The following is a 23185-nucleotide window of genomic DNA, read 5'->3' as shown; positions in this document are numbered from 1 at the left end:
TAATTGTGCAATAAATCGTACATGGGATAAAAACACAAAATACAACCCATTGCCCTGTCTGGTTCACTAACATTACCAGCTACAACGGATTCATACATAGCTACATTTTCAAACCGGTGCTGCACAGAGAAAGAAACATCCAAAGTCAGTAGAGTAGTCTGCTTTTTCCTTGGTGATTAAAACAACACAATTCCTTGTATTAAAGGATCTTCTAAGGCCTCCTCTCTCCTAGTATCTGTGCACAGGGCTGGCCTTAGGGGTGGACCACCCAGGCAGCCGCCCAGGGCACCCGGTGGTCTAGGGGGTGCCGTGCGGCAGTGCAAACGTGTGCACTGCTGATGTAGTGTCAGAAACTGCTTCCTGGGGGGGCTTCCAGATTTCTCCCTGCTTCCTCCCAGCGGAGGAACATTGCGGGGCGGGGGAAGCAGTGACACACAGATACAGCTCACCCCCACCCCCAACATTCCTCTGTGCCCCCATAGGGGGTTTAGAGGGGGAGCGAGGAGCAACACCAAGTGCTCCATGCATACAGGTCACTTTCCCCACCTGGGCTGTGCTGTGAGGCAAGCATCAGAAGCTGCTGCTCTCTGACCTCCCCTTATGCAGCCCGGGTGGAGAAAGTGACCTGGATGCAGGGAGCCCTGACCTCGCGCCTCGCTTCCCCCACCACCCAGCCCCCGAGGGGTGTGCAGAGGAGCAGCGTTCCGGGGAGAGTGGGCAGCAATGTCAGCTGCTCCATGCATTCAGATCAGTTTCCCCACGTGGGCTCAGGACGGGGGTGCAGGGGTTGGGGTGAAGAGGGTGCAGAAGAGGGGCAGTGGCTGGGGGTGCAGGAGGGGAATGCAGGAGTTAGGGGCAAAGGGGAACAGTGTAGGAGTTAGGGCACAGGAGAGGGCAGGGGTGAAGGGGGTGCAAGGGCTGGGAGTGCAGGAGCTAGGGGCAAAGGGGCCGGGGGGGGTGCCAAAATACAAATTTGCCCTGGGCACCATTTTCCCTAAGGCTGATCCTGTCCATGCACCTCACAATCTTTAATGTATTTATCTTCTCAACACCACTGGGGGAGGGGAGCAGTGCTGTTATCCTTATTTTACAGATGAGGGCCCAAAGCACAAAGAGACTAAGTGATTTGCCCAAGGTCATATAGGAAGTCAGTGACGGAGGAGAAACCCAAGTCACAAGTTAGTGTCCTAGCCACTGGACCATTGTTCCTCTCTAAAGGGCTTGTTACAAGTTACACAGCACTTGAGTAAATCTCTGCATTGTTAATGAGCCTGCTGGAGGCTACACCTAATACTCTTTATGTTAGTGGAAGAAGCAGGTGGTAAGCAATGGAAAAACAGCATCAGAGTCAGGTCATCTGCAACTAAGCAGCAGCATTTGGGAAGGCGTTTCCTGCAATTATGACTAATGTACTCCCTACTTCCTTGTCCCCCTATTAGTAAGCTGAGTCAGTGGAAAATCTGGAGAAAAAGAGACATGACACAAACCTAGTAAAATCTTACATCACTTTTTGTTGCTAATGGGTTTGGTTTCATTTTTTAAGATTTATTTTCCTTTGGCCCTACTGTCCAATTTGCAACCCTCATTAAGATTCAGCAGGGCTTACCCACATGAAGAAGCTCATGGCTTCAGTTGGACTTCTGGTATGAGTGCAGCACAATATGATTAAAGGTTGCAGGATCAAATCCCTCATCCTTAAACACAGTTATGTTTAACCCCAGATAATATCCTTCTACATATCAGCATAATAAGAGTCCCATCAACCTTTGTATCAACATGCAGCTTGACAACTACACTGAAAAGGCTCAGTGACAGACTGTCAGCAGGCGTGAATCAGAGTGGTTTTAAGTCAGTCAATGCAGCTAAACCCATTTATACCAGCTGAGGATCTGCCCCACTTCAAAGAAATGATTTACAAGAGTCACATGTCATTTCTGCTGTTAAATTTCAAACAAAATATTTGCCATGATTATTAAATCGTTTGCTTGGAAAGGGGGATTTGTAACTTTTGGAAATAATTCACTTCACCTTTACAAACAATAATTCATGTGTTTAGACACTTTTAAAGGAGTATTTGTTACACTCTTGGAATAAAGGTAATGCTACGTAACTCTAAAAAATAAAAGGATTGGCTGTGTCAGAAAGCAAATACCCATATTCCATGCAGGCAAAGCCAAGAAACGCAGGGTCGGATTCTCCACTCAATTACATCAGTGCAAATCCAGAATCAGTTCGGTTTCATGTGTGTAATAAAAGCGTGAAATCAGGGTCAAGCCTAGTGCATCAGTTCTGTGTGCATGATTTTTAAGCATGTTAGTGGTTCTGACACCTTCCAATCATCCATGAAGCTGCTTATGTCACAGCAGCAAAGAGTCCTTGCCTGGGCTAAAAAGGATAATACTTCCAGCTAGTTGTAGATTCATTGAGGACTCTCATAGACTTGTCAGATGCCTTTCTGTCTAAGTAAACACACACACACCTAAATACCTCTCTGCCCCATTTGTCCAAGGAAAGGAAATAAAAAGTATAGCTTAAAATGCAAAACTACCAAACCACTCATTTTCATCCTCTATTCTATATCACTATACAGCCTGGCCTTTAATGCAAGTTCTGCATTAACCTGAAGAACAATGCTACACTTCTCCTTGTCGTGACCAGATGCAAAGGCAACTCACTTGTGCCCAGGAGACCTACATTTTTGTCTCCTGCTGTTTAGAATGGTCCTACTATGCTAGCTCCTTGCGTGCCTCTGCCTAAGCTCTTCGTATGGTACGTAAACCACAGTCACGGGAGCAGATTTCCTTTCAACCCTGAAGACAGGTATGCTAGAGTCTTTACAGCCGCAGTTGACAGCCCTTTCAAACCAGCTGGAAAGGCGTATTCGATTATGGTGGCACAATTTCACCCCAGTGACTCCAGTGAAGTTTCACCATGTGTGTGTTTGATGACTGGCTCCACAGAATTGTAAAATTCCAGATGCTTCCAGATCAGAATATACAGTCCACTAGAAAACATGGGTCTCCCAGTGCACTCACCTCACCAGACCAATTACTGACATTCCAGAATAACACAGAGAAGTTTATAAGTGTGATTTCATATTGAATACAGCACCCGATACTGCACTGTTAACGTCAGTAAGAGCATTGCCTAGGCTGGTGGATCAAACCTACAAGATAATAGTATATTTCATTTCCCGCCCCACCACCATTATGATGTGAAATTATTTTACTAGGACATTGCCACTTCTAGCATATGCATGCCATTAAGGGATGGCCACTAGCAGCATAACACTGCATATTTATTCTATCTGCATTTATATCTGGAAAGGAAATAGAATTTTCTTCAGTCTGAAAAGATGTGTTTTATCCTTCTAAGTTCAGCCCTATGAATCATGATGGCAACTGGGCTTGCAAAAGAGCAGGGTTTACATGGTAAAAGTTAATATAGACACAAATAATGATTTTCCATCTTTATCGCCCACTGTGCAGGTGATAAAGACTTGACGAGAAGAAATGGCAAACAAGCCATTAGAGATTATGTCAAGGATGAATATATACGAGGTGGGTTCGGTATCGATCATAACGTCTTCACCTTCCCTTCGTTCTTTATTGTGCCAGGCACAAGAGTCCTGCTTGTCAGATGAATTGACATAATAAGTTAATGGGTAAACTATTAACAAATGTATTGAGTCTGGTTATTTGCTAGGGACTGCAGCAGGCCTGTTTGCCAGTGGATAACTTAGGGAAGAATTCTCTTTCAGCTACATCTGCTTTCACAGTAGCAGCCAGACAGTACAAGTCAGCAGGGTGCAGCTGGCACAGGCAGCAGTGGGGGTGATAATTTGCTGCTGGTACAGACAGACAATCCCCTGGAGCAAAGCAGGTGCAGAGACGGAAGTATGGCTCTGTGAGCCAGAATTCTCTCCCTGGACGGGCAGCAACACGCATTCCTTAGTACAGGTCATGTCCCTGTGGCAAAAATCTAGCCCACAAGCCATAAATTACCAGCTCAATTATTACCTATTCCCTGTCTCTCACCCCCCCACACACACCTGACCTCACCCCCTATGTGACCTACTTAAGGGCTGACCAGAATGGCAGCTCCTAAGCACAGGGGCTGCTACTGATTTGCTGCCACCAGAAGCAACTTGCTGGAAAGGCAACAGGGAGGAGCGAGGAGCAAGCAAAGCCATGGCTTGCCTCTTCCCCACTACATGTCAACCATGAGAACTGGCTGGCCACACAGAGGGAATAGCAAATTACCCCTCCTCGCCACATACACACAAAACAGCACAACCAGGGCTCTCTGAGAAGCACCAAGTCTCCCTGTCACATACACACAAACAGCAAAACCAGGGCTCTCTGAGAAGCACTAAGTCCCAGTGAAGGGGCAGCATGCCTCCATACTGCCCTTTACAACGAGCTGAGTCTAACAGGTGCAGTTTAGCTCACTAAAACTTTCGCTAGGGAACAGTGGATTGGTTTGGCCTTGTTTCAAATACCTGAATATTGTGAGCGTGAAAGCTGACCACCACTCTGAACGTTATTGGGCTCATGTATTGCCTAGAGGCTTCAAACATGGTGGGGGGGGGGGATCCACTGAAAGAACAAGGTGTGCAGTGGAGCAGAAATGAGGGTAGAATGAAAAACAAGGAGAGAGAGACAGACTGTGAATACAGAATCAGAAAGGGCAGAGAGAAAAATTCTAGGGAAAAAAGTAAATACTGTATATGCGTCATCCCACTGTGCCAGCCCAGTTTCTAGCAGAGTTTTTCTCTCCCTAATAACATAGCTTGCTCCACCTGCGTCACATTGCCTGTCTATCATAGACTGTGAGTACAAGCTTCTCTTCATCTAGCAAAACACAGATCTGAAATCCTGACTAACCCTTGAGGGCAGGATTTAATTACAGGAAGAAAGGACTGAACAAAAATTTCCTTTATTAACCCTGAAAAGAGTGTGATAGGTTTGCATCATCTCAAACGAAGGGTTGCCAGTCCTGCAGTTTTATCATGAGACTCATGAGAGTTGGTGGGGGTTTTTTAAACCCAAGCTCCTGGGGTCAGATCATCACATGAGAATCTCAGCTTTCGTTACCATAAAAAGTTTCTAGTCCTTGTGGATGTGGGGGGAAACACTTGCAAACGTGACCCCTGAAGGTTCAAAAATCAGAAGGCCAATAAAAAGAGCGCAGATTTTTTTTTACTCTCCTGATTTTCATTCTGCCCTCATTTTCGGTGTCCTGGCTCATGATTTTTGAACACACAGGGTTGCAATAACACAGACTACATTAGATTCATTCATCCCCAATTTCTTCCATTATATGTATTATGTATCACCACTTTGTAATGAGGTTATGATGCTGACACAAACTATTTTAAACACTTATCAAAGACAATGCGATAACCTTAATTTAGGAAAAATTCAAGTTAGCAGTGCTGGCTTCCAGCAGAAACAGCGATTTCCTGTTAACGCTTCCCAGCATATGATGCTGTGCATGCACTCTCATCCTCACTGAGACAAGCACTCTCACAACCACTGCTGATTAGCCTAATTTCAGTTCTCATGACCTTTCTCTCACCTTAGTGACCTTTCAGTGAGGTTTCTTAGAAAAATCTCCAGTTCCCATTCTTGGTTTTGTGTCGCAGCTCATAGTACTTTGGCAGGACACCACGTTAAGTCTACTAATTCAATTTCAGTTCTCATGACCTTTCTCTCACCTTAGTGACCTTTCAGTGAGGTTTCTTAGAAAAATCTCCAGTTCCCATTCTTGGTTTTGTGTCGCAGCTCATAGTACTTTGGCAGGACACCACGTTAAGTCTACTAATTCAATTCCTGTGTACGGTGTTGAGAAGACAAGACTTGTGATTTTCAGAGTCTCAAGCAAGAACAAGAGCAGAGGAGGGAAAGAAAATAACTGAACTATGCATTCCCTTTCTTCCACCCCTGCTGCTCATGAGTTGCTGCTGAGTTAAGCCAGGACCTCATAAGGCCCCCAAAGCACATTGCCCTCAATAATCATTTGCCCTGCTTGTGATGAAACCTGCCTCTGTCTACATTCTTCCCAATTCTTCATCTTCCAGCCTTGAAACTCTGGATCTGGGCTGCTGCCGCTTCCCACAGCTCCCATTGGCCGGGAATGGTGAACCATGGCCACTGGCAGCTGTGGGCGGCCATGCCTGCAGACGGTCAATGTAAACAAACTGTCTCGCAGGCATGGAGGCTCTTTTTAAAACCAGGTGCAAAACCAGCAGAAGCCAGGCCAGACTACACAGAGATGCTACAATAAAGCTGGGGGTTTTTTTTATAGCACAGAACAGTCCCCAAAACAGGAAGTTATTTATGTTGCAAAACATTCCTATTAGTCCAATAAAAACTAGACTTAATCCAAATCTAGAATATCAAAATCAAACAGCCATCCAGTTTTGGATTCAGATTGGATCCTGGATCTAAATTTCATGACTAAGGCCCACCTCTATTCAAAATAAACATACTACAAAATTATTATTGAGAAGTAAAACTCATGAGAAAATCTCCAGGAGCAAAAACTCAATATCTTGTTCCTGATGACTCGTAGCTGCTACCTTTTGGCTATATTGGGTTTGTATTATTGATTTCTATAGTTCTTCTTGTGAGAGACACTCATTGGCAAGCCATGAGTCAGCTAGACTGCATAAAGAGAATGCTTAACCATTGGCACCAAAAATCCTATGACTCAATCATATGAATTAGACTCAGAGTTGGTAGGGAGTTTATAAGACAGATTCTGTTGTAAATCACAAGCAACTCCATTTAAGTTACTGCATATATTATTATTCATTATCTGTACTGGTAGCATCAATGAACCCAAGTCATGGACCAAGACCTGATGGTGCTAGGTGCTGTACAAACACTGAACAAAGATAGTCCTCTGTCCCAAATAGCTTACAATCTAAGTATAAGACAAGAGACAACAGATGGATGAAGGCAAGTAGATGGGAGAATGCAAGGACACAATGATGATCAACAAAATCTCAGCATACCAGTTGACTAAACCACCTCTACGCTAGAAAAATTTCCTTGTTACTGATAGTGAGTATTAGCAACAGGTGAGCTGAATGAACGCTGAGCGCCGTTTATCTGCAAGTTTAGATAAGGACAAACCATGTTGAGCTCCATTCCAGAGAATGTGGTTAAACCTTGAAGAGGGGTGGGTTCTGATGCTTTGGGTCAATATCTAGCTGAAACCGATTCTTTCATCTTGCAACTGCACAGTTCTTAATCACTGATGCCATAAGTAGTTATCATCCCAGTGGCAATAAATGACTCACCTAGAAATAACTGTTTATGGACACAATTAAGTGTCCATTACAAACTTGACTCCTTTCTACACTTGTGACTTCTTTCCTCATGCATGTTTTGCCCTATTAGTTCATTTCATTTTTTTAGTCTCCTCTCTGTATTAAAGATTGATCATCTTATCCTTATATGCATTGTCTCATCAGAGTTGGTAAGGACTCATACTGAAAAGAAGTGAGAAATATGCCAGTTTTCCATTGCACTCAGAGCATTTCCCCACCCTTGGGGCCTGTCCTTGGGACCTGTCTCAAAGTCATGCTGTTCCCTTTCCAATTGTTGGTTTTTGTTTTAATGCTTTGCAAAACATGAATGTTTATAGAAGAACACCTGATTCTGATCTTGCAACAATTTTACATGATGTTACTTCACTGGCTTCAACTGTTACTCCAGGTTTATACTGGTTCAAGTGAGATCACAATACAGCTCTGTAGGTCTGGACACATTTTAAATTATTGTTTTCTTAAGCCTATAATTTGCAAATAATGGGCCAGATTCCCAACTGGCATCAATCACGGTAGCTTCAGTGGAACTAAGCCAATTTATGCCAGCTGAGAACCTGGTCCTTTAGCTTTAGGAATTGGTTTAATATGAAAACAGATACATATGAAGAGAGTAGAATATAATTGGTTTATGGACCTAAAACCTTTAGTGAGTTCTACAAACTGTAAGGATGCACGAAGCAACGGATTTTGCATTTGGATCTCTGTCAAATCAAGCACACGAACAGCTCTCTATTGGCTACACATCTAATTAAGTTCATAAAAATAAGGTATTCTTTCCAAAGTCAACAGTAACTAATATGCTAAACTGGTTTCAGAGCTGCCTTATTAAAAGCTGCATATTTCCTCTTCAGAGATCCTCCAGGATACTCATGTAGATCTGAGGCTAGCTGTTTTAGCAGAATACAAGCATATCGCCAGTTAATAATGACTGCTGACAGTCCCTCAGATACGTAATTTGTCCAGAATTTTGGAAAGCTGCTTCTGAGGTGAGAATTTAACTCTAGATAAATAGGAAAGAACTGAATACATAATTTACAAAGTTACTTTTGATCTTTAGTCCATGCACCTTCCAAACAGCTATGTTTATTTAACTGGCCGAGGTAAGCAAGGACCTACCCTCAACTTTATGGCATTTTTTTCTGTTTGTCTGTCTAGCTATAATGCAATAATGTCTGAATGCTGTGCCTGATCAACTCTAAAATTTCAGGGAACATTCTAGGCATCAACAGGCAAAACCCTATTGATTTTAGAGAAAACTGGAAAACCAGAAGGGGGAAATAGGGAACACATGGAGCTCCTGCCATCTGGGTAAATGAGCCAACAGCTTCAATTGAACTGCCTCAGTAACTGTGGACTGATCAAAGAACCACCTGATGGCAGCCATTAGCACCTTCCTGCATAACATCACACCCCTTCTCAGCTCTGCTCATTCTCTCAATATTTGAGATCCTACATTAAAAAGAAAAGAAATAAGAATGGTGGTAAGAAAGGGGAAAATGGGGGGAAGGGAACATTGGGAGTGCACACAGCACCCTTGGCATGGGGGGGAAGTTGGAATGGGGGCACACTGAACCCCCCGTGTGAAGGGGGAAGAATGCGGGAGAATGAGGGGGCTGAGGACATGAGGGACACACAGAGCCCCTGGCAGGTGGCAGAGGGGGAAAACTGGGAGGGCACACAGAGTTTCTGCATGAGCAGGGAATGGGACAGCACACAGAACCTCTGGCAGAGGGGACTGGGAGAACCTAGTATAGAGGATTGGGAATAAACACGAAGGCCTGAGCAAGGGGGATATTCAGAGCCTCTGGCAGGGGAGGCGGTGAGGAGAGTTGCAGGGAGTCCCTGAAATAGAGGGGAATGAGAAGTGGCATACAGGGAGCTTGTGGGGTCAATGGAGGGACGCAAGGAGCCCTGATCTATGCTATTCACTTGGCCTACAGAAGCAACTAAGCGCACAACCCTCTAGTTTAGTTGCATTTGGAATGTTAAGATTTTCCTTGTCTACCATAAATAACAGCAAGTGCCTTATAAAACCAATGGGTGATTTTAATTATTTTAATGCTCACATTTACAAAGGAAAACGCTTTGCCACCAGCTCAAGTTTTATATGTTATTCAACACTGTTCTGGGATGGGCAGACAGACAGATTGCCAACTGCCAAGTTGTATTTTCTGCATTAAATTTCAAGTGCTATGTGGTGAGCGACAGCACTGGAATCCAATCTGGCATTTGAATCCAACTGCATTTAAGTGGATTTATGGCATAATTGGACATATTACAGTAGTTCCCATAACTCAGAAGAGCCAAATTCAGCCCTGGTACGCTGCCTTTAACTAAGCTGTACCTGCTTACGCCAGGGCTGAATTTGGCACTAGATATCAAAGTTTCATGCACCCTTCTCAGTTCTTTATGAAGAGTAGTCTATCAAGACAACTCAGCTGCCCACTTCCCACCCTTTCCTGCTCATTCCACATACCCCTACACACACTTGTGCAGGTACTCTCTCCCTACACACAAACCAACAATGAAAATAACCCATGCAGAAGAGTAAGGGGGTGCCTTGGCCACATGCTCCTCTGTTTGAGTTCATTGGGCAACTGAGCTCCTGTTATTCTGCTGGCTGTCACTTTGACCTCCACTGGTGATATTCTGTTTCCTCTTTTACCCTGTTGATTTTGTTAACCTCCCTATATGAAGGAAAAGGAACCCCAACTCCTGTAAATTACATTTTCCCAGACTGCTACTCCCTGGTTTAAGTAAGTGCTACATTCATTGCGCTTCTGCTTCACATGACCTTGATGAACTTATGCTCTCAGAGATACACTATATTTAGTGTGTTACGATTATGATAAATGTATTCAATTTCCTTGACTTCCTTCCTACTGTTGCAGACACACCTTTCGTTCTAAAGCCCTTTGTAACAAAAGGGAGAATACAGCTGAGTCCAGTACATAGTATGAAATCTACTTCCGTTCTGAAAAAAATCTAGCTCTCTGGTCAACTCACTTAACAAATTGCTACATTCACCATCATCCTACTTATGACTGATACTCCAGAGTCTTTCAAACTTCATCTCTGTAAGGCTCTTTTCAGCTCTACTGTTTACATAAAGTTTGCAACTTACTAGTAATAAATCATATCTTAATGTGAGGCCATATCTTTCCATTTTCATTCATTTTATTATTTATTTGTATAGCAGTAATTCCTAGAGGACCCAATTTGGACTCCACTCTGCTCAGCACTATATACACACATAACGAAAAAATAGTCCTTGCTGAATGTAACTATGGGCCAAGGACTTTCCCCCTCTGTGGATGAACGCCCAATGATTTCACTGGCAGTTCCTGACGTGGATCAATGGTAGTGTAAAGTCCTGTGAATCACTGCATTTTGCCCTTTCTCTAGCAAATTAAAGTTATAGGTGCCCTCTTGTAGCTAAACCAAATGCCTGAAAACTTATTCACCAGCTCGGGTCCTATATGCAGCAGCTCCTGCGCCACCAGGCTAGATATGTGCTTCTTTGAACTGGGAATCCAGAAGCTAAACTGCTGTTTTTCCTCCCAAGCTGTCCCTAAAAGGGAATTGGAGATGTGAGCCTCCAACCCTTACATAAGTAGTCCCTGCTCATGGGAATACTCCCACAGCCTTGAAGGGGACTGCTCGTAAGATTAGGGGCTGCTTGTGTCAGTGAGGTTGCAGAATTGGGGAATGTGATCTGTTTCAGGAAATACTAGAAGACGTGCACAAAGGGATTGTAAACTGGAATCGTGTAGCAAAGCTGTTGTCCTGAAGGCTTTTGCATAGCCTTCTGGGGCCCTCGGGAATATATTCATTGTATGGGCATTTTGGGGTCCCCATAGGTTTACGATTAGAAATTATGACAAACAGTTGACAAGAACAAGCACTTATGGACTTATTAATTGGAGGCACGGCACTGAAGGAGTGAATATCAAAAAGGGAGGGGAGGGGAAAAGGGCTATTAAGAGAGAGAAGGGAACTAAGATGCATTTTCTGAATTAAAGATGAACCGACCATTATAAACTTAAATGGTTAGATTCCAATTTCAGTTAAATTGGTGTAAATCCAGAATGACCGCATTAGCTTCAGATTTGCACCTGTTCAACTGAGATCAGAAACGGGCCTATTAAATGGTAATCATGTTCATTATAAAGAAAGAGCTGGCAGAATAGGAGTCTGTTTCTAAATTAAATAAAACTAAACACCAGCAGATTTATGCAAAGTAGCATGCAATACACTGATTGACATTGCCAGCAGAAATCTTTTTAGGATTCCTTAAAACAACACATAGATTATTACATCATCAAGGAAACCAGAGCATCATAAATATTGCCAATGTACTTAAATGTATAACCCATCAGCCCTGCTGCCAAGTGGTTACCTACACACTTCCAATAATATAACAACAGAATAAATATTACTTCTCGTCAGTTGTTGTGCCCATTTGGAGTATTACTGCTCAGCAGGCTTTCAATGGACAATTTCGGTAAATACACAAGAAATACTTGGGGGTAGGGAGAAACAAAATATACTTGGGCTCAGACATAGATACCTACGTCTTGTTTGCTCCTTTTCCCACTGGCCAAATATGGCCAAATTGCCAGAATCTCATTAAAAACTCAGCGTGATCAGGCCTGATCTCATGAATTTCTTTCTCAGTAAACATTTCTAAGTTGCCATGGACCATCTGTTATACTGTAAGGGTCCGATCCAAAGCTCATGGAAGTCAGTGGGAATATTTCCATTTACTTTAATGGGCTTAGGATCTGACCCTTAGAGCACTGATTTTTAATATATAATAAATTAAATGTTCTTTTCAAAAGCATGTGTTGCATAGGATTTCATATTTTCAGACTTTATAGCCTTTTAAATCCCAGACCAGCAGTCCTTACCACGCAAAGATCAGGTGATCATGCACTCAGAAAACTGATAAAGACCAGAGACAAATTTCTGCATGACAAGTATGTGTGTTACATACTGCTTCAGGATAGCATTCTCTAGTTTAGATTGTTTCCATGGCCCTTTAAGCATGACTGAGAGGTAACAGTTGCAATTCACTAGGTAGATCTGAGTGCTGATATGTTAAGTGTTTCTGATTGAGCATTCAAGAAAATACCAAACAATGCATGTTTTGCATTCTTTATAGAAACATGCCAAAGGAACCACATAAGTATATTTTCCTGAAAGACTTCATTTCTGAATAAAGAGAACACATTTGTACAAAATAAAATGATTCTATGAGCTATTTATTTTCTTGTGTAACAGAACAATAATAAAGCTCAGTCTCTCTCAACCCAAATATCTCTGCTTCATTTGTACAGTGAGATCACTTGACATCACAATGTGTTGTCAGGGAAATGATTAGGCTATCACAAGTTATTTATACCCTGTCAGAAGTGCAGATTATATTATTACCATATTGGTCTCTGAACCCTGGCTCCAGAGGCCTCCATCAGAAATGGGCCTGACTTGTAGTAAGTAATAGGTAAAAGGCAATCACAGCCCCAAAGTATTTACAGTGTAATTTGAGACAAGTTGCAGCAACTGAGCACGCTAAAAAGTGGACTCAATTTTGTAAATGAAGGAAAAAAAAGGCTAAGAAACAAATATGTCTGTGTGACTCAGAGTAACAGGCAAAACTGGCATTTCAGAGAGCTCGGAGAAGTATTGGGAAAGCAACTCTAAGGTGTCTGATCCTTTACGCATTAGTAATGTTCCTAGGTAAAAGGATTAAGAAATATAAAGGCACCTCACCAATGGGGCTTGTAGCATGAAAGCGTGAGAATGGTTCAAGGCAAGTTACTGCATGAAACAGTGGCCAGGAAAAGCCAGGATACAGTGAATCATCCACCTGCACAGGTTTGGACAAAGAATGCCACAGAGCTGATCTGTTGAGCGACAGTGCCGTTTGTTTCCTTGCACTGCAATGCTGGTTTGTGATAAAGATCTGTCCTTCAAGCTCCAAGTCACTTCCTTTATCCTTTGCATATCCAGAAACATTAGGTACAAACAAGCCTGATCCTCCATTGTCCTGCACCCTGTGTAATCATTTACACCATAGTGAAGAGAGGGTGAAGTAGGTGTAAAACATTATATACCCACTTTGCACTGGTGTAAATAACATCTTCAGGTTCAGAGCAACAAGAAACAGGCCCATTATGTTTTGATATGGAGCCACTCAGCCCCGGGCTGCCCTTAAAACATAGACTGACTTAGCTATGTCGCTCAGGGGTATGAAAAAAAATCACACCCCTGAGCACTGTAGTTAACCAGACCTAATCCCGGTATAAGAATCCTTTCATCAACCTAGTTATTGCTGGTCAGGGAGATGGATTATGTACATCAGTGGGGAAACCCCTTCCATCAATATAGGAAGCATCTACACTCTGAGCACTACAGCAGCACAGTTGTAAGTCAGGAAAACAATGGCTTGATTCCCCTTCTGCTGACGCTGATGTGAAAAAAGTTAAAATATTTTTTTAAAAGATTGACATTGAAACAAAAACTTTTTGATTGATCCTGCGCAGATTTTTTTTCAAATTATAGGTGTGATGTTGCAGTCCATATGTTTTATGGAAATATGCTAGTGAGTGTGAATACAGAAGGGATGTGGACAAATTGGAGAGAGTCCAGCGGAGGGCAACGAAAATTATTAGGGGGCTGGAGCACATGACTTACGAGGAGAGGGAGAGGGAACTGGGGTTATTTAGTCTGCAGAAGAGTGAGGGGGGATTTGACAGCAGCTTTCAATTACCTGAAAAGAGTTTCCAAAGAGGATGGAGCTAGGCTGTTCTCAGTGGTGGCAGATGACAGAACTAGAAGCAATGGTCTCAAGTTGCAGTCGGGGAGGTCTAGGTTGGATATTAGGAAAAACTATTTAATTAGGAGGGTGGTGATACCTGGTGGAGCAAACAGCTGTGCATATCTCTCTATCAGTGTTATAGAGGGCAGACAATTTATGAGTTTACCCTGTATAAGCTTTATACAGAGTAAAACGGATTTATTTGGGGTTTGGATCCCATTGGGAGCTGGGTGTCTGGATGCTGGAGACAGGAGTACTTGCTGAGCTGTTTTCAGTTAAATCTGCAGCTTTGGGGGCGTGGTTCAAACCCTGGGTCTGTGTTTCTAGCAGGCTAGCGTATCTGGCTCAACAAGACAGGGTTCTGAAGTACCAAGTTGGCAAAGAAAACGGGCTCAGAGTAGTTTCAGCACATCAGGTGACAGTCCCAAGGGGGTCTCTGTGACCGAACCTGTCACAATAGGTTCATGAAAGCTTTTAAGATTTTGATGTTTTTGTCTCGTTTCAGGATGGGGAAAAAATGTTGTAATCTTGAAACTCTCTTGGGACGGGAAAATCTTCTCCCGCAGTAACAACCACAACTCAGCTTGTTAGGCATATGAAATGGAAAGATGTCTGTTCCCTCCTTCTGCAAAATATTAATAGGATTATTACCCTCACATTGTTAATTCTGCTTGTATGTTATATCTCTGGTACACCTTTGTGTGTCTTGTTTATTTAGACTCTAGGCTCTTCAGGGCACGGACTGTCTCTTACTCTATGGCTATGTCTTCACCAAAAGCTACTGCTGTAAAATCCGAGTGGAGATAAACACAGGTGGAGACTTTTTTACCTCAATGTAGCTAGTCGAGGTCAATACTATACCCCCCCCCACACCTGCAAGTTTACCTTGACTAAGGTAAAAGCTCCTTGAGCCTTGTTTCACTAGGATTGTCCTTGTGCACGTGTGTTTATGTTTGGTAGATGCAGGAGATCAGAAAGACAGCAACTCAAGGCGATAAAGAGTGGAAAATATTGCAGAAAACGATCAGTAAATCAAAAGGAACAAAAAAAAACCAAAAAACACATGAACTATTGCCTGTACAGAAGTGCTAGCTAGCTGAGATAATAGATAGTCCAGGAAACACACACCCAGGGGAAATCAAACTGTCTAGTTTAGCAATGCCACACCGACCTATCAGATTTAGGACCATCACATTTATATTGAGCCCCACACTCAGGTCATGTCTTTACTGGAAAGTCTGTTTAGACACTGAGATCTGATCTACACTATAGATCTATGTTGCCTGTGCGATGTAGTTACACCATGTGAAAAATCCACTCCCCTGAGCAATGCAGTTATACCAATCTGACCCCCTGTGTAGACAGCGCTACGTCAGCGGCGACAGCTACCAGGGAAATGGATTAACTATGCTAACAGGAGAGCTCTCTCCAGTCAGAATAGCAGCATCCTCACTCAAGTACTACAGCAACACAGCCGCATAGGTACAGCTGCACCAATGCAAAGTTTTAAGTGTAGACCTGCCCTGAGAGAGAGAGAGCGCGCACTACCTCAAGTTAGCTATCTTAATATAAAAACCTACACCTTTCTGACAGTGAAGAAATAACCTTACTCTATGTCATTACAGTGCCTAGCCCAATGGGACCTTTGGGCACTACTATAATAGAAGTAATAATACATTACTCCTATGTTACTTTATCACTTTGCCCTGTCCCTAATCTCAGTATTAGCAAATTTTGGTTCAAACACAACGTCTAGAGTGGCAGGGTCCTTCCTTGCTTTTGCCCATGTGAATAATGGAGTTATTTTGTATATAACAAGTTTTTGTTCTTCTAGGCATAAATGATTCATCTTTCTGCCTGCATCTCATCTTTCTCCTCTCTTAGGAAGAAGAAGAAATATTCACAGATTGTTTAGAGACTTTCTGTTCTCATGCATCCACCAAACATAAACACACATGCACAAGGACAAACTCACAGAAGTCACTTTCCACTCCTATTTAGACAGATGGTTTTCTCAGAGATTAGAACGCCTCTGAAAAATACTAGAGCGGGCGAGTTGTCTGACAAATGAAAAACAGGTTTGGGCTTTGATTATCTAATCTTTCATTTATATTGCTTATTGACTTTAATGATCCAGAAAGCATCTGTGGGGAGCATGTTCTTGGGATGAGTGATACGTCTGAGCCAGGTTTGACTTAGACATGATCCCGACACTACATGGAATCCCTGGGATAGTACCACTGAACAATGTACAGATCCAGTGTTCCCAGCTCTCATGATTTCATAGCAAGTCTTATGATATTTGGTGGTGTTAAATCCCCAGCTCCTGGAATCATGTGATTAGGTGAGAATCTCAGCTTTCATTTAAAAAAAAAAAAGGTTCTAGGCCCTAATGGCTGCAGAGAAAAGCTTGAAAATGTGAACCCTAAAGGTTCCTATGCCAGAACACAAATAAGAAGAACTCTATATTTTTTATTATTTTTTAAAAATCTCGTGATTTTAAGACAGACAATCTCATAATTTGGGGGGTGGGTTAACTCATAATTTTTGAACTACTAAGGCAGTACTTGGCAATACTAAGATCACAGATAGGCATCTGTTCCTGTGCAAACGCATATGTTTATATATTACTGACAGGCGGTGCTGCTACACCGCCCACGGCACAGAAGGTACGGAGCTGTGAGAGGAAGGAGAGAAATGTGCTTGCCCTCCTCCTCCCACTCACTGGTTCTCCTGCTGCTGCTTCCCCACTCAGTGCAGCACAGCAGCTAGCCTGAGTGGAGAGGAAGTTCAAGGAGGACAAGGAGCAGAATCAGAGGACACACTCAGAAGCCTCTTCAACTGTAAACCTTTCCAGGGCAGCGTGTGTCTTTTTTCCAGCCTTACCCAGTATAGCGTTGACACTTAATGAAAAGTAACCGCAGGCCAAAGCCTGCTGTCTTTACTCGCTGTCCACTCAATCCTTTCTCAGTAAACTCTCAACAATGTCAACAGCTGTTTGCCCAAGCAAGTAAAAACTGTGTAAAGATCAGTGAGGCCGACTGCCCCTTCCTGCAAAGAAACATTCAGGACAGGGAAATGGAGAAAAATCTCCACAAGGTCCCTCGCTGAGTTTTTAGACAATTGTCCCACTGGGACAGAGGGGCCTACCAACAACTCTAGCAACTTCACTTGGATCCCAGGAGCTCAGCAGGAAGGCAGGGCTATCCAGATCTAGACTCTGCTTTTGAGGGCAAAGGAGAAGCTGAGGGAAATGTCGGTGGGGACCGCAGCTGACCTGGACTAACTGGAGTCTCTCTCTCAGACAACTTCACAGTTCTGCAAGGCCACTTCCCCATCCCTTTCACAAGTAAATGGAAATGGGGTTGGCGGAGTATGTATACTGTGGTCGTACACCTGGTGGTGACACCTGTTTTTACTAATGAAACCAAAGTCCACGATAGCAGAAAAGAGAACAAACAAGCTTCCTGGAAATATCATGCAATTTTCAACATCGGGCCATCTATTTCTCTTGTGCTAATCAAAATCAAGCTCACTTTTGCTTACACAGCATCAACTAGATAAACAGAAGTATTGGTCTCCAGGTGAGGCTTTGTGTCACTCTCTCATGACTCATGGTGAACTTATGATGGACCAAACCAGAAACATTTATCTGAAGCATCCCTCTCTCCGTGCCCTGCCCTCCAGAGAAAACTGAACCAGACCTGAACTCCCCTTAGGTTCTGTAAAAATAAAAACCTGACCAACAAAGGTTTTGTAAAAACCTAAACCAAAATGTGACTTCCTCTGTGCAGCTCTAGCCAACATGATGCAAGAGCATCTTGATGGCTCAGGAGTGAGTCATGTTCAGCCCCTCAGGGTGAGTTTCCACAGAACAGGACTTGTGAGGGCGAGTTAATAACGAGGGGGAAATGTAGTACAAAAATGGTCAATAAAACAAGAGTAGCAAAAAAGGAAAGTGAGACCATTCAAACACTAACATAACACAGTCCAGGAAAAAAACACCCATGGAGGAAATCAGATCATTTTGTTTAGCAATGTCACACACCTGCCATTCAGTTTTAGGACCACCACATTTACACTCAGCCCCACTCTCAGGCAAATAACAAGTGTGCTCTTAACGTGGGTGAGCAAATCTGTGTTAGTTAACTCAGGATAAAATAGCAGTGAAGACACAGCAATTTGGCTTTAACTCAGATTAGCAGTACAAGTTCAATGCCATGTTGCCCTAAAGGCTTTTACTCAAGCTGCTAACCTGAGTTAAAAGGTGAGTTGCCATGTCTTCACTGCTGTTTTAATGTGAGTTATCTAAATAGAAGTAGAAACACACCTTGTTAAGGGTGGATCTTCACTAAGGAAAAAAAAAAAGATGTGTTTTACAATGACATAGCTATCTTGATGTAAAAACACACCATTTTGCAATAAAAGACAGCATAATAGACCAGAATAGAACGAGTTAAACTATTGCAATGTTTTTGGGCTCATGTGGGCTATTTTTGGAAAGGGCTTTCTTCCAGACCCTCATCCAATGTATGCAGAAAAGACATTCTTAGAAACCTGAATAAATATAAATGGCTTTGATTTTTAAATAAAAGCTGACGTTTAGGGTCAATAAAAATCTATGGCAATACCAGCAAAATGCATATCTTATGCTTCTAATTTCCAGTAGGTTTGCAAATTGATTTAAGATCATTTCTACCAGATTGCAGAGTTAACAACTGTGTGAAAAAATGTGTCAATAATTTGTAATAGATGGATAAAATATGCAAAACTGCACCTATTTTCTTAGCTTTTTTTGTGAAGTCACTTGTAAAAAAAAAATCCCTGGTTGAGGAGGGCAATCCCATTGTGAATCATGATTATTTTCCTTAAAGTAGACTCACCCATAGAAAAAAGAAAACTTCATAAAATTCTGTAGGTTAACAATGTCAGGCCCTCACACTTTGTTACTGTTACAGAGCTAGTAAAATTGTATGTTTGTGTCATATGATCTATTCTGCTTCATAACAGAGTGGATCATTTCACAAGAAAAGTATTTTACATAAACGAACATCCACAGCAGTTTTAAAAGGACAAAATTGTGACTGCAAAAATTGCTCTGTCATCAGCTATGAGCACTCTAGGTGTAGACCTAATTCCATTAGCTACAACACACTTACAGGTGTATCTTTAATGGAAGAAGTGCATGTTTCTAGGAAATGAAAGAAACAGTTTAAGCACAATAAATCTCAATTTGTTTACATTACAGTCTTTTCCAGCAACATTAGCAGGGACACATCCACATAAAAAATTTTCCCATGATCCTGAAATGTGCACCTTGACTAAATCAAATATCTGAACAGGTTTTGGATCAGGTCCCATGAGATGGATTTTGAAATCTATTATACATCCTAGAGTTGACTCTCAGTGAGAGCTGGATGCCTAACTCCCGTAGTTGCTCCTGAAAAATCCAACCCTTATGATTTACTGAGTAGCAAGACCTTTAGGAATAGGTGCTTTCCACACATTCGTAATCGGTCACGCAATGACATTTTGATTTGATTTTTATCAATAGGTCCCATTACCATTTGTACTCCTTATTTAGTTTTATTTACTAAAGGCTATTCATTTTATAAGATTATAATGAAACAGAAGGGGTCAAACTCTACACACAGATACTTCCATGCAACCTTAGTGACTTCAATAAAGTTGCACTGGTGCAATTAAGAGCAGGATCTGTAGATACTAACACATAATACATATATTCTTGTTATAAATGGTCAGCCAAATTCAGCCCTGATGGGAAAAAAAGATGTAACAATTCCCCTGAAGTCAACAGAGTTGCACCATGTCTGAATTTGGGCGGCATTTATGCCTAGTGTTTAATGCTTAGCACCTTCTAAGATCAGGCTCCAGTTTTGGAGACAGAGCATCTTAAACTCACATCAAGCAAAGGAACAGTAATACAAACAGGCAAAGAAACCTCAACTTCTGACTAGTCAAACTGTTCTTCCTCCAGGTCCTTAGCTAAGCAGCAGTGGTTGTTCAAATGTGTCAAGAGAAATGCCCACTTTTACCCAATATTCTGAGCTGGCAGCTGTCCAAAGATATAATGCTAAAATGACTGTTTCACTGTCTCTTTAAAACTACACTGGTCAAAGTGCAGCACACCCCTAATTCAATGTACAGGACATCTCAAGTTCAAAATATTGCACTGTTTGAAACTATTAAGACATTAATAATTTTCAGGGAATGAAAAACACCCACAGCTTCCATTTTGACATCAGTGAGAGTGGGGCGCTCAGCATCACAGACAAAAAGCCAGTCATACCACATTTAAAGTGTGGAAGGTTACAAAGTCCATCTAAAAGTGTACTGTACAGTTTTACAAACAAGGGCAATATCTTTGAACTTGGCTTCCCAGCTTCTACACAACTAAAAAAAGGCAATATCCAATCAATGTATTAATTTGAAAAGCGCCATCACACATTTAAGTCTTTTTCCTTTTCTTTCTGAAAAATTCTAAAATTGCTACTCCCTCCCAGCCCCACAGACATAAAGCAATGATCTGACAGCATTACTCTATCAGCTGTTCCATGTTAGCTTGGCAATAAATACAATGAAAGAAAATGACATTTGGCAATCCGTGAATAACTTCAAATCTTTCTTTACTAACCTTGTGCCCCTGTGAAAGTAGGTGCCTCATGATGCTTTTAAAATGAAAACCCTCCTTTCCTATTAAGTGAATATCCAGCACAATGTTACTATAAGAAAAATAACCACACAGAAATCTGCACAGACAGGAAAAGCTGCATCTTCCTAAGTGCTTCAGTTCAAGTATTCAGGCTGACTCCCTAAAGGCAAATTGAGGCAGGCCCAACCCACAAGGTACTTTAGCCTATGAGCATTGTAAATAAAGTGAAAACCACTCCCCATATGTTAATTAGAATATTGGGAAACAGAGAGAGGGAAGGGGGAAACGCCACAGATAGAGCGAGCTAATGATTTTTGCTACATTTTTATTTTATGTACTTGTTATTACAGCCAAACATGCAACAGATGGTGAATGTTTAGGGACAAAATTTGCTCTTCGTTATTCCACATTGATACCCGTGTAACCATACTAACTCAAGTTATTTTACTTCAGACTTAAGTGCTGTAACTCAGAGGAGAATCTGGCCCTGACTGAAGGGAACAATTTTCTCCTCTGTCCTCTCCTCATATAAACCACAAGGGAAAGTCAGTTTTCCAGCTACTGCAGCCAAGAAATATGTATATTTGATTGAGGGAAGGGAGAGAAAGTCATACAAGTTCACACTGAGTGAAATACATATGATGTTATTAGTATATCACAAACTAATAACTATGGTCATATTTGGGTCAGATCTGAGTAGCACTAGTCTCCAAATGTTAAGCTAGCCAGATTATTTCAAGTGCACATTCCCAAAGCCCTTTTAACATGCACAGTAGCAGATTTCTTTGAGAGAGACAGACCGACAGTATTTTAGTACCTCGTAAGGTACTGACAGTCAGGGAAACAAAAATCCTCTCTACATGTTATTATTATTTATTATTTGTATTACCACAGAGCCCTAGTCATGGACCAGGACCCTACTGTGCTAGATACTGTACAAACACAGAACAGTCCCAGTAAAAATGCCTAAAACCTGTCCACTACTACTACAGATTCACTGCACCTGCCCTACAGGAGACTCATGAGTCTGAACCTTGCCCATGTAAATGCCACCTAAGAGAGATGGATACTGTAATTCAATCTTCATGCCTGCCTCTTTGCTGAGATTGCTATAAGGGGTTGTGGTTTTTGAGAAGGAAACACTTGTCTGCTAGAAACTAAATTATGACCATCAAACTTGCATCACATAAAAACAACTTGTGAACAGACCCTAACCTCTGTTAGATAAATCCAGAGTAACGTTACCTACTTCAGTCATAGGTGCCGACTTCCCCTCTGCCCAGAGGGTGCTCACCCGCCCCCCTGCCCCGTCCCCACCCACCCCCCACCCCTGGCCCTGCCTCTGCACTGCCCTTGTCCCATCCCCATTCCACCCCCTTCCCCCAAGTCCCCGCCACTGCCCTGCCTCTTCTCCGCCTCCTCCCCTGAGCAGGCCATGTCCCTGCTCCTCCCCTTTCCTCCCAGAAAGTCTTAAGCACCGCCAAATAGCTGTTAGGTGGCAGGGGGCGGGGCGGGAAGCGCTGGGAGGGAGCGGGAGGAGCAGGGACGTGGCGCTCTCGGTGGGGGGAGAAGGAGGCGAGGAGCGGGGAGCTTGGCTGCCGGTGGGTGAGGAGCACCCACTAATTTTTCCCCGTGGGTGAAACAAGTCCCTGAACAAGATCCAAATTACCAATAAAAGCTTCATTTACAACAGGTCTCAAATCAAGATAGCTGAACTGGTTCATGTGCATTTAGTCTAACTTGGTTTAAACATGGTTTGTTTAGCCAATGTGGATAAGTCCACCTGGCATTTAAAACCAAGTTTGAAAACCGAGACAGGGCTTCCCAACTGGTTTTGAACATTGCTTATCCCAGTTCACACCAGTCAGCCCCACTGGTTTTAAACTGAGTTAGCCTGTATCCACTGAAAGCTATGATTTAAAGTGGTTCAGCAAGCCTGATTCTTGGACCAGCGTAGACGGGATTCAGAAGTCCAGAGGCTCTACCAATCTGCAGCAAGGAGGGGCACCAATCTGTGATGGAAATGCTGGTTGAACCCTGTGGAAAAGACAAGTAGTTGTGCAGAATGCTGCACCCCATCTGTGACATCATCTTGCCTCCCCCAGCAAGAAGCAGACATCACCTTGCCTCCCCCAGCAAGAAGCAGTGCTGGGGAGGGGAAGTCATGCTACACTGCACATAAATCAGTCTGCAGGGAAAGCTGCAGTGTCACAGAGCACAGCACTGGGCTGTGAGCCAATGATACTGCATGCTAATGCACCAGCCATGCTGCTGTGGGTGGAAAGGGGAGGCAGGATAGTCCCTCAGAGTAGCTGGCTGTGATTTGTGGGCCTGGATTCCTAGCCCCAGCTGT

The 23185-nt window shown here is 42.7% G+C and overlaps 1 protein-coding gene across 2 annotated transcripts in view; it reads right to left on the bottom strand.

Moving 5' to 3' along the window:
- Nucleotides 1-23185, bottom strand: part of PLD1 (phospholipase D1) — a 125336-nt gene that overhangs the window by 82401 nt on the left and 19750 nt on the right. The window contains exon 1 of one of the 2 annotated variants that reach the window (XM_084639431.1): nt 20815-20970. The exons of the other annotated variant lie outside the window; for it this stretch is intronic. The gene's annotated coding sequence lies outside the window, so the exon portion shown is untranslated. Of the gene's footprint in view, nt 1-20814; nt 20971-23185 lie in introns of those variants that run through there. 2 annotated transcript variants of the gene reach the window in all.

Source organism: Lepidochelys olivacea, assembly GCF_965140295.1.
Source record: "Lepidochelys olivacea isolate rLepOli2 genome assembly, chromosome: 9".
NCBI lineage: Eukaryota > Metazoa > Chordata > Testudines > Cheloniidae > Lepidochelys > Lepidochelys olivacea.
The sequence above is the reverse complement of the archived record's forward strand: the minus strand, read 5'-3'. Positions and strand labels throughout refer to the sequence as shown.